Consider the following 13,494-nt stretch of genomic DNA (forward strand, 5'->3'; position numbering starts at 1 on the left):
CTCCTTTCCACTTGTCTAAGGCCTGCCCTTCCTTCAAGGTTATGCTTGAGTCCCAGACACAATGCTTGAAGTCCACTCCAATGCTTAGTTTCAGTGATGAATTTCCCCAAAGTGGTCCTTCTACAATTCAGCCATGACATCTGGGGATTCTATTCCATGAAAAAAGGGGAGGAAAAGTCCTCAGTAGGCAAAAGACAAGAAAGAAGGAAGATTGGAAAACAGCAGATGGAGTGAGCAAGATGAAAGACTATGTTCTAATCCAGACGTGTCAAACACGCAGCCCACAGCACTCCTGAGTTCTGCCTAAACCAGATTAAAATGTAATCGGGAAATATTTAACAAAATAAATAAAAATATGAAAGTAAGTCAATCTGTGCCCACAGGGAACTTTACATATCCACAGTTTGTGACCTCCATGTCCATTGAGTTTGACATTGCTGGTCTAATCCATAAATACCCATTTATCATCACAAAATGGGAATACCAGTTCCACTTTTGGTCATTGACTGGCCTGATCTATTGAATAAATTCCAAAGTCCTTGGTCTGTTATTCAAAACCCTTTGCAATCTAGCCCCAACCTCCATCCTTAACTATCTTCTGTGTTTGTCTTTGCATGTATGTGTTTATTTTGAGACTGGGTCTCCCTATCTAACCCAGGCTAGAAGTACGGCAGCCTCTCATAGGTAGGCTCAATGGGTTGGCACAGAAGCTTTTTTGACTTGCTTCATTTCTGGCTTGGACCTTAGTCAGCCTTGTGCCTCTGTCCCCCTGCTCCTGGGGACTCACCATTTTGATGCCAGACAGTGAGTGCAGATGTGCAGTAGGTGTAGCTCCGGACTCCTAAGCTCAAGCAATCCATCAACCTTAGGTAGCTTAGATACAGCCCTTTTTTTATAAATGCTTCACTTTCATCAAAATAGTCTATGCATTGTCTTCCCAGAAATAGTATGCAAATGCTTGCCTCCATGATTTTATGCACTCCCCAGCCTGGAATGCCACTTTCTCCTCTCTCTTTTAAAGCCCTATATTTCTTACAAGACTCGGCTGAAGCTCCAACCCCAGACTAGGTGAACAGCAGAAACCCCAGAATCAGACACTCTGAAACATAGCTTCAAAAACTGACCTTTCAGAAAAGCCTTCTCAGTACTCAGCCATGGTTTCTAGAGACAGTCACATCCCATGTCAGGTCGAAAACAAGCATTTGTTAAGCACTTACGCTATACCAGGTACTGGGCCAAGTCCTGGGGGTACAAAGAAAGGCAAAAACAAAGCACTTGACCTCAACAACAGTAGCAACTAACACACATTTATTAAATGCTTACTATGTGTCAGGTATTGTATTAAGTACCAGGAATACAAATATGAAAAGAAAGGCAGTTCTTGGCCTCGAAGAGCTCACAGTACAATGGCGGACCCAGCATCCAGATAATGTACATACGAGATGTAGATGGAAAGTAATCCTAAAGTGAGCAGAACCAGAAGAACGTTGTACACAGTAACAGCCACGTTGAGTGATGATGGACTTTGATAGACTTAACCCCTCTCAGCAATACAAGGATCTAAGACATGTCCAAAAGCCTCAGGATGGAAAATGCTATCCACATCCAAAGAAAGAACTATGCAATTTGAATGCAGATTGAAGCACACCATTTGCTCTTTTATTTTCTTCTGTTTTGTTTTGTTCTTCTTTCTTGTGGTTCCTCTTATTGGCACTAATTCTTCTTTACAACATGACTGATGTAAAAGTATGTTTAATAGGAAGGTATATGTATAGCCTATATTAGATTGTGTACCGTCTTGGGGAGGGAGATAGGGAGGGAGAGGGAGAAAAATTTAAAACTCAAAAGCTCATGGAAGTGATTGTTAATAAATTAAAATAAATTAATAAAAAAAATTTTTAAAAAGAAGCCTAGGAAAGGAAAAAAAAAAGTAATCCTAGAGAGTAGGTCCCTCCCACTTTGGGAGAGACTGGGAAAAGCCTCCTGCAGAAGACAGAATTTGAACTGAACACTGAAGGAAGTCAGTTGTACAGGGGTGAGGAGGGAAGGAATTCTAGGAATGAGGGCAGGGAGGGGGGATAACCACGTGATCCAATAATGTAAATGTAAATCCAAATGTAAATCCAAGAAGATTTACACAGAGCTTTAACATTGGAAACCCTCTCTGCATATATAATTTCATTCATCCCCCATAAGAATCCTTCAAGCTAGTACAATACCTATTTTGCAGATGAGGAAACTGAGTCTGAGAGAGGTTAAGTGACTTTCCCAGAGACATTCAGCTAGTAAGTGCCCAGGGTGGGGATTTGAATTCTGGTCTTCCTGACTCCGAGCTCAGCAGTGTATGCACGATCTGCTTCTAAGGATAAGATGTGGGCTTGGGGTGATGCTTAGCAGCTGACTGCCTCTGCATCCTTCCTGCCCCATGCTGAAAGGGAAATGTGGGCTCATAGACCCTGACTACTGTGACCCTGGAGAGGCTCATGATCTGTCTATGAATGGTATTGCTATCCAAAGGCACACTGGACCACACGGCATTAGTGACATTCAAAGACCATCCATCATCTGTTGCCTGTGTTTTAAGAATGCATAGTTTCCCATGCAGTGACACCCACATAATTAGGCCAGCTCCAAGAGTCGGAAATGACTGAACGACTGAACAATAACACATGCTAGGTTCTTAATAAGTGTCCCAGTCTAGCCATCTTGAATGACGCCCAGCTAAGCTACGTTGGGGCAGCCAATTGATGGCATCCCAGAGGCTTTCAATGAATTCTGGCCTACTTCATTTCATCAGGAGGCTGACCCTGGTCTCCCCTGTTGGCCTGCCATAGCATTGACCTCAGGAGGCACATTATCTCTGGAAGGCCACTGTTAAAATGTACATATATTACCCGGGAACAGGAGGAGGCCCTCCAACCCTCTCCCATTAGCACAAAAGCCGAAAATAGTTGATCAGATTAGCTAACTGACACCTTGTCAACCTTGGGTACTCTGGTCCTGAGTGGATGACATGCAGTACAGGTAATTTTAGCTGCAGAAGAGCGGAAAGATGGCAGCTCCAAGTAAATGGGGCTGGCAAGCATGATAGTTCAGGCCCTCGGAGGCAGCTTAAGCCTGGGGATTCCACAGTGAGATGCTCACTCTCCGGCATGGAATGCCACTCTCCCTTCTTTGCATTTAAGCCCTGACTTTCTAGGAAAAGGAATTCCCAAAACGGAGGGGAGGGTCCCCCAAAAGGAGCAGGTTCCGAAATCAAGAAAGGATCATTGGAGACATGAAGTTACACTATTTAAATCACTGTCAATTTTGTCATTATTGTTCAGTTGTTTCAGTCACGTCTGACTCTCCATGACCCCATTTGGGTTGGGTTTTTTTTTTTTGCAAAGATACTAAAGTGGTTGGCCATTTCCTTCTCCAGTTCATTTTATAGATGAGAAAACTGAGGCAAACAGAGTTAAAGACTTGCCCAAGGTCACACAGCTAGCAAGTGTCTGAGGCCAGATTTGAACTCAGGAAGATGAGTCTTTCCGACTCCAGTCCAGGCATTCTATTCACTGTGCCACCTAGCTGCCCCAAAATATTAATGAAACATAATTAAACTTCTATCAAATTTATTTAAGATATCAATAATATTGACTTCATTTTGCTTAAAATAGCTGAAGTTCACCTATTACCATGTGGCAAATCCATCCTGGAGACAGTACATGTTATTTCACATACAGACGCTAGGTGGCGGGGCACTTGGAATCAAGACAACCTGAGATCAAATTCTACCCTAGACACAGTAACCCGGGAACCCTGAAAGAATCACTTAACTTCTCTTTGTTTCCTCATCTGTAAAATGGGGATACTAACAGCACGTACTTCACAGAGTTATCGTTGAGGACAAAAGAGCTAACATATGTAAAGTGTTTGGTAAAGCTTAAAATCCTGTATAAATTATTATAATTTTAATTATAATTTAATTATAATCCTAATTTTAATAATTTAATATGAAAACACTATAATTTTAATCAACAAGTGTTATTATTATTGATGTTTTAATAAGGCATCAAGTCTTAAGAGCAGAAAACCTGTCCAAAGACAGCACTGATTTCTCCCTGTTGGCATCACCTTACTTTGAATGGGTCTCCTTCACCTTGGAGGTACCTGTCTATCTTTCAGTTTAGCTTGTCAATCCACTAAGCAGTGGCCATGATCTCAACTTACGTTGGCTCTAGCAGATAACACGCCACACTGCCAGTGCTTAATACATCCTCTTTATTAATAATTAATACTCAATGTTAATGAGTAACCAATTACTGATGGCAATTATGATGACACTGAGCAAATGCTTATGGGCTTACATGGAGGAGTCCTCTTTGCTCCCCTCCAAATTATAGTCCTAAATGAGTTTACAGAATCTTGTTGTGACAGGCACAACCTCAATGTCTTCACTTCACGAGACAGTTGGATGGAATGAAATTCTGCTTTCAACAGATACATTTTCAATGTGGCACACAAGAAATTAAATGTGAAAGTATCAGTAACATAGAAAACATGTGTCTAATTGCCTACATGGGGTGCTGACAAACTGATATTGTTTATTGCTCATCATGGATAGACATCCTATGTGATCCAGTCTATTTCTTGAAACACAGCCTTTTTATGCTTTTTTTTTGGGGGGGGGTGAAGATGGAGGAGGCCATATGTTGGTTGCAAATCAGAGTCAATGGCCAGTTGGGACTTTGGCGATAAGCTTAATTACTACTCATGTGATCTTGGGTGAGTACCTTTACCTTTCTGGGCCTCAGTTTACTCATTTGTAAAATGAGGGGATTAGACCAGATGACCTCTAATGTTCCTTCCAGCTCTGTCTTTCTGTAGGAAGGTAATCCCAGAAGGAAGAAATTAGCAATTAGGAGGAGGAAGGGAGTTGGAAAGGCCTCCTGTAGAAGGTGAGATTTGAGCTGAGTATAGAAGAAAGCCAGGGAAGGGAGGTGAGAAGGCATATCTTGTATTTCTGTGTTGTCTTCCCATCAGACTATAAGCTTCTTGAGGAAATGACCATGTTTTTGCCTTTCTTCATATCCCTTGCACTTCGCATAGTGCCTGGCACATAGTATGTGGTTAATGAATGTTTATGGCCTGATTAATAATAATAAAGGGCAGCCAGGTGACATAGTGGGTAGAGCACCGGGCTTGGAATCAGGAAGACTCATCTTCCTGAGTTCAAACCTGGCCTCAGACACTTACTAGCTGTGTGACCTTGGGCAAGTCACTTAACCCTGTTTGCCTCATTTTCCTCGTGTGTAAAATGAGCTGGAGAAAGAAAAGGAAAACCACTCCAGTATCTTTGCTAAGAAAACCCCAAACAGGGTCACAAAGGGTCGGATGTGACTGAAAAAAAAAAGACTGAAGAACAACAAAATGCCATATGGAAGAGTTTCTATTTGATCCTATAAGTAATGGGAGTCACTAGAGTTTACTGAGTAGGGGAGTGATGTGATCAGACCTCTGCTTCAGGAAAACCATGTTTACAGCTGTATGGATGATGGATTGAAGGAGGGAGACTTGAGGCAGGGAGATGAAATAGGTCAGTGGAGAAGTGATGATGACCTGAACGAGGGGGGTAGTTATGAAAGTGGAGACACGGAGCCCATACATGAAAGATGTCATAGAGATAGAAAACACAAGATTGGGCATCTGATTGGATGTATGGTCCGAGTGATAGTGACATAGCACTAGGCTGCTAACCTAGTTAATTGGAAAGATAGGAGGACCATCCACAGTAATGAATTTTGAGGAGAAGAGGAGTTTTATATTGGATAGGTTGAGTTTGAGATGCTTATTACACATCCATTTTGAAATATCCAGTGGTATAGAACATGTGGAACTCTGGAAAGACAAGGGCTAGATCTACAGCTATGGGGGTCATCTGCATAGAGCTGATCATTAAACCCATGGTATATGATGAGATCACCAAATGAAAGAGTAAAGAATGAAAAAAGGGCCCCTAAAAGAGTAGCACAGGGTGATTCAGCATCCCAGCAAACTGAGGCTTAAATGCATGAAGTGGTTGGCCCAAGTGGTTAGCCATACAGCTAAGTGAGCAGCATGGAGGTCTAGACACAAACCCCGATGTCTTGACTTCAAATAATCCAGGATTCTCTCCATTGTATCACAGCTGTCCGTTGCAGCTTCGTGTATGTCTATGTGTGTGTGGCTTTCTACAATTTTTAAAACCAACATAGACTAATTTATTATGTAGCATTTAACTACTAATCACATTTACTTAAGAATTCATCAACGGAAAACCGATAACAAGATGTGTTATCACAACCTACAATTTTCAGCCCCATTTAGGAGTCTTGGTTGCCCTTGGGGATTTAGAACAAGGAAAAATAACAACTACATCACCACCACATTCCCCTTCAGCAACTATGTTGGGTTCTTTTTTTATTAAACACCAGATAAGACACAGATGCCTACTTCACATTGGTTGAGTCTGACTACTAGGTTGTCTATACACAGTCCTAAAATAGTAAAAAATGGAACTATAATAAACTCATAATAATAATAACAGCTAACCTATATATGCCAACTTACTATGTGCCAGGCATTGTGCTAAGTGAGATACAAATATCTCATTGGGCCCTCACAACAACACTGTGAGGTGAGTGCTATTATTATTATCCCCATTATCATTATATTAATTATATTAATATTCCCAATATCACAATTATTATCACCATTTATAGCTGAGGAAACTGAGGCCAAAAGAAGTTAAGTGAGTTGCATAGGGTTACACAGCCAGGAAGTGTCTGAGGCCAGATTTGAACTCAGCTCTCCTTTTCTCTAGGCCCAGCACTCTATCCGCGGTGCCACCTACCTGCTCTTATAGGGGTGTCTTTCATTGGAGTAGGATGTTCATGTGCTGCAGCCTGGTATGAATAGTCACTGAGAACTCCCTTCCCCATATTTCTCCTATCCCCTCTGCCACTCCAGATAACATGGAATTCCAAGGCTTGTGCTTTAAAGGGGCTCAATAGAGAACCTATTTTGATATGATTCTGGACAATTGTTAGTGGACAATAGAGACCTGCTCAGGTCCGCAGAGACGATTGGCAGTTGATTCTACTCTTCCATTTGGGAAATAGGGATAGAGGTGTCTTGGACAACCCAATAAAGCCTAATGGAAATAATAGTGGTTTGGAAGCCACACAACCTGGGTCTGATTCCTGGTACTACCATTTACTACCAGTATGACCATGGGGACAAGTCATTTCCCCTCTCTGGAACAGAGTTTCCCCAAATATAAAGTTGAGATAAATAGACTAATGACTAAGGTCCCTTCCTACTCTATATTCTGTCACTTTGTGGCTAATAACCCTATGGGAAAATAGGTTAGAGTTTTTAAGTTCCTACAGCAGGAATTATGTTTAACATGGGTGAAACCAGTCTACTCTCATCTTTGAGAAGTAACTGAGCTTTCTTGAGCCTTTTGTGAAAAGAGTAGCCCAACTACTCTCTCCTAAAGTCCCCAGGGTTCTACTCTAGTCTTCTCAGGAAAGAATGTAATATAGACTCTAATGTAGTGCTTCTTATACTAGCTAACTTTTCAATACCATATTCTTCTTTCTGACTTGGGTTCTTCTCTTCATAGAAGCCAGAATCAATTCAGAAGAGAGAGAATTATCACTTCCCTTTTCCTGGAAATCATGGAGCCCAAGATCATGCTAACTTTTTTTGGGTTGCCCCATCATAACGATGACTAACATTGAACTTCTGGACCTTTAAAACCCTGAGTTTTTTTTTTAAATATAACTGCTAAGTATCACTGTCTCCCCCAACTTATACTTGCGAAATTGATTTTTGTACCCACGTATAAGACTTTACATTTATCATTAGTGGATTTCAAATTATTAGATTTCTTTACTATAAGCATAGAAACCTCTGTACCCTGGAAGCTCACCCTACCTCTGAACTACTTCTCACATGAGAAGTACCCTCAGGGAGGAAATGAGCATTTCTGTAGTGCTTACTAAGTGCCAGGCACTGTTTTATCTTATTTTATCCTTAAAATCTCTACAAGATAAGTGCTGTTATTACTCCCATTTTATAATTGAGGAAACTGAGATAAAGAGGTTAAGTGACTTGGCCAGGGTCACACTGCTAGGAAGTATCTGAGGCCAGATTTGAACTTAGGGCTTCTTGACTCCGGGCTCAGCTTTCTGTGCACTATGGTGCCCTGTGGTTTCTCCCTCTGATTGTCTGATTCTTCCTAGAACCTCCATTTTAAAGTAGATGCCAGGTCAGCCATGTCTTCATTTCCCCTGGGCTACTTTCATGACTATTCATGGTATTTTTTTTACCATGTTCTTCCTCACAGGGCACTTTTATCTTCTCTGGTCCTCTCCACTCCATTTCAGCCTCCTTTAATGTATTGTCTTCCCTACTAGAATGTAAGTTCCTTGAGGGTAAGGACTATCTTTTTGTTTATATTTGTACTGCCAGGCCTTAGACCAGTGCCTGGTACAAAACAGGTGCTTACTAAATGCTTACCGATTTAACTTCTGTTTCAAGGGAAGAAAGAATTCCAGGAGGCTCCAGACCTCAAAAAAGTGAAAAGAAAAGGAAGATCTGATGGAAGGGATGAGGAGACAGCTGATGAGTCAGGCCTTGAGCCGTGATGGTGTCAGAAAAGTGGGAACATGAGGATGAAGCAGATGAAGGGTACCATGATAACCCAAGAAAGGCAAGTGGAATCCCCTGGCCCTTCTAGAGGGAAATCCTACAGCTCAGCTTTATACTTTGGCACTATCCTGATGATGTAGATACCTTTTCCATTGGTGAAAACAGCATACTCATAGATTTAGAGCCAGAGGGGATCTTGAGGTCATCATTTTATCGATGAGGAAACTGAATCACAGAAAGTTTAAATGATTTGTAAGGCTGGGTTGTGAACCCAAGGCCTTTGCCATCCAATGTCAATGTCCATGAATCCTCCAAAATTCCTTTACCTAGGAGTTGTGAAATGATCCAACCATTTTGGAGAGCAATTTGGAACTATGCCCAAAGGGCTATAAAAATGTGCATACCCTTTGATCCAGCAATAACACTTCTAGGACTATACCCTGAAGAGATCATACAAATGGGAAAAGGACCCACATGTACAAAAATGTTCGTAGCAGCTCTTTTTGTGGTGGCAAAGAATTGGAAATTGAGAGGATGCCCATCAATTGGGGAATGGCTAAGCAAGTTGTGGTATACGTAACAGCATACTATTGTGCTATAAGAAATGATGACCAGGCTGACTTCAGAAAAACCTGGAAGGACTTGTATGGTCTGATGCTGAGTGAAGTGAGCAAAACCAAGACAACGTCATACACAATAACAGCCACATTGTGTGATGACTAATATTGATAAACTTAACCCTTCCCCAGCAAGGATCTAAGACATCTCCAAAGGCCTCGTGATGGAAAATGCTATCCACAAAGAAAGAACTATGGAGTTTGAATGCAGATTGGAGCATACCATTTGCTATTTTTTTCTTCTGTTGAGTTTTGTTTCTTCTTTCTGGTGGTTCCCCCTATTGGTTCTAATTTTTACTTACAACATCACTAATGTGAAAATATGTTTAATAGGAATGTATATGTATAGCCTATATCAGATTGTGTGCTGTCTTGGGGAGGGAGGTGGGGAGGAAGGGAGAGAAAAAGTTTAAACTCAAAAGCTTATGGAAGTGATTGCTGATACGTCAAAATAAATTAATTTTTAAAAAAAAGAAGAAAAAAAAAGATCCTTTACCTAAAGTACTTGAAGATCTTCTTCTAGGTCAATGGATCCCAAACTTTTTTGAATATGAAGATCCAATTGTAACAACAAAAATAATGTTCCAGACATGGTAGTAGTTGTACTGTTAGTATTGGTTGATTTTAAAAAAACTTATATGATGGTAAAAAAAAAAGAAAAAATGCTGCTAGGAATTCAGTAACACCTTTAATTTGTATTTTACTAAGCACAATGGTGTCTACATATATCACACATCTGAAAAAATAGTCATACATATATATGCAAGACATTATTTATTCATTCTTCAGAAGAAATGTTTGCTGGCTTATTATGCTGTCAAGCTACAAATTTTTTTTGGAGCTAAATAAAGATCAAAATGATGTTGAGTGGGCAGATGCATCCTAAGCTTCTTGGCCTAAGTCAATTCTTGCTCTAGCTATATAACTGGCCAGCCTCCTTCTGCATTCAGACATTTACCCAATGATATTTGTTATGCCATTTCTTGCACACAAGTTATCATTGGAAATATGCCTCAGCCTACTCAGGCTGATCCTACATCTCTTCATTATACATAATCTGCAATTTTCACTTCTTTGGAGATTGTTGGTATTTCATACTTTGCAACCAAGCTATATGGGACCACTAGGAGAATACTGGTGTTAAAGGAAGTGGTTTTCTGTGTGTCATAAAAGAGCCCCAGATCTCCCCTTCAATTTCCCAATTGTGAACCAGGCAGTTTTCTCTCTCCTATTCAGTTCTGGGCCCAGTTCATTGTTCATCTGTGGTACTTGACATAGATGGATAGAGTCAAGTCAAAGAAACCTCTTCACTCTGGAAACTCACTTCACCCCTTGGACTACTTCTCACATTGGAAGTACCCTCCATCCTGGGGGCTTCCCTCTCTGATTATCTGGCTCCTCCCAGAGCCCACATTTTATGGAGAATGCCTGTTGTGCACAACTAGTTCACTCAGCTACAAAGCCTACCTAGGACCTAGGATTTCCCAATCACCTGAAGAATCAAGACCAGCTTGATTTTTCACTCCGAGCACACCTTGATGAGGCGGGAGAAAAGATGGCAGCAACTCCATTTATTTTTAGCAAAGCACTTACTTATACAGCAAAATAACAGGAACTCTTTCTCAAGTTACAATGACATATAACCCACGCTGTGCTCAAGGACAGTGCATTCCCAGTATGTGCACTTACCTACCACCAATCACAAATACACTGTTAATGACTAATGAGTAACTAGGGAAGTTAGAGATGCATAGAATGGAGCACCGAACCAGGCGACCTTTGCTCATAGATCAATCACCCGAGAGGGGCCTCCGCCCATCAGTGAGACCTCATGAACAGCCTGTGGCCCTCTACATCCTTACAGATCTCCAACAAATGCCCATGCCAACCATGTCTGCATTCCTTTCCAGGCTGAACTACTGACTTTCCACAGTTGGGTTTTTTTTTGTTTGTTTTTGTTTTTGTTTTTTTTTAGATTCAGCCTAATGTTCTAGCCTGTCAAGATCATTTTAGATCAGACATTATTGGTGGCTATCCCAGCTTTGTGTCATCTACAAAGTTAATGAACACACATATCACGCCTACATCATGTGAGAGTTAAAAAGGACCTCAGCCTAGAGAGTAAGTATTCCTCACTGTTTTTTGTTTGCTTGTTTTGTTCTGTTTTTTTTTTGTTTGTTTGTTTGTTTTTAATGTGGCATAGCCAGGAGGGCTTGGATTCTAGGAGAAAAGATCCCGGGTATTCCATTGCCTTGCCCTATCATTCTGTCTATAGACTGACCAATTAGTACCCCACTTCCTTCATTCTATAATTTTCCAGCACCAACTTCCTCACCAATGTAAATGGATTTCCCAGTTCAGTTACCAACATTATCATTTTAGAGAAAAGGAAAATGAAGCCCAGAGAAGCAAAATAACTTGCCCAAGAGACAGTCAACTAACAGTAGGACCAAGGCTTGATATTACATCTCCAGCCTCTTGGTCCCTTGTTCTTTTCTGTGATGGAACAAAATGTGTGTAAAACAACACATCAGAAGACACAAACCAATACAGATGTCATTTTATTTTAAAAATGCACTGGAATTGGTGCCAGAAGACATGAATTTGAAGTATAACCCCAGACACAAACCCACTGGTATAGGCCTCTTGCCAACTCTACCCCTCCCCTCACATAGGGGCAGGGCATTGGACCTTACCAATAAGAAGAGAGTCCCATATCAATTAGCTTTAGGTTACAGAGATACAATTCAGCCACACACTAGCTGTGTTGATGATGTTTTATGACTCATCTCTAAAATGAGAATAACAAAATAATTCACTACGTATGTCACTGGGTTTTTGGAGGGAAATATTTTAAGCTTTAAAACATTACCTAAATATGAGATATGTAGAGGGTTCCCTACTATGAAACCTCCATGTGAGGACAAACCCAAGTCAGCCATCCTCCATTTCTAATTTTCTGAACTTTCACGCCTTGCCTCCATTTCTTCAACCATTTTCCACCCTCCTTTGTTGTCTTTCCCATTAGAATGTAAACCCCTTGAGGGCAGGGATTGTTGTTTTGCTTGTATTTATATTCCCAGCATTTAGCCTAGTGCTTATCTATCCATCTATCAATCATGATAATTATCATATTGACTTCAGATGCCAAAATATGAAGTCATAGGTTGAATATAGACCAGAACCTGGGATGGCTCTCCCTACTACCCTGCCTTTATTCCCTTCCCACATGGCATTTTGAAGGTATCACACAATCCTGTGGTTGAGGTTGGAAGACCCACTCCAATGACAGTACACACTTTTCATCACTATCACTAGTCCAAAGGGTGAAGTTTTTACCAAATCAGACTCTCAGATTTTAGATGTCATCTCCTTCCATTTCATTGGTGTGGGGCATCTAAGCGGTACAATGGATAGACGGACTGTTGAGCCTAGAGTCAGGAAGACTCATCTTCCTGAGTTCAGATGTGGCCTCAGACATTTACTAGCTATGTGACCCTGGGCAAGTCACTTCACCCTGTTTAGTTCAGTTTCCTAATCTGTAAAATGAATTGGGGAAGGAAATAGCAAATGACTCTAGTATCTTTGCCAAGAAAACCCCAAATGGGGTCACAAAGAGTTGGATATGACTAAAATGACTGAACAATAACAACACTTCCATTCTTACCCAAGCTTATTGAAGTTAGATGAGTGAATGTGTGGGGACATGAGAAAGAGAGAGAGGAGTAAAAAGTAGGAGTTTAGGATGGTCCCCATTGGGAAGGAGAAGCACCTATTTATTCATCTTACTGAGGTTTAGCCTTGGTTGGGAATCCAACAGAGAACAACTAGGAGAAGCTAAGTTTAAGGGTCCTTTAGGAATGACCTGAACATGACAGGGAGTATCAGAAGGGCAAAGGGAAAAATGAGAGTTAGTGATGACTTATACTATTTATAAAGTTAATTTCTTATAACCTCATGAGGTAGTTAGCATAAGTCAGTTGTGCCCATTTTAAAGATGAGGAAGCCAAGGAGCAACGTGTAGCAGCAATATGTAAACTCTGACTAGCAGCTCAGAATAATGGCAATTTTCTCAGCTGGGATCATCTTATCTTGGTGTCAATAAATGAGAGCATAGCAGAAGTCATGGTCAAATGATTCCATTTCTGACTTTGCCCATTGATGAATCATGTGGTCTTAGTCAAGTCATTAAAATATC

The sequence above is a fragment of the Phascolarctos cinereus genome, unplaced genomic scaffold, assembly GCF_003287225.1.
Source record: "Phascolarctos cinereus isolate Bilbo 61053 unplaced genomic scaffold, phaCin_HiC Scaffold_2;HRSCAF=192, whole genome shotgun sequence".
NCBI lineage: Eukaryota > Metazoa > Chordata > Mammalia > Diprotodontia > Phascolarctidae > Phascolarctos > Phascolarctos cinereus.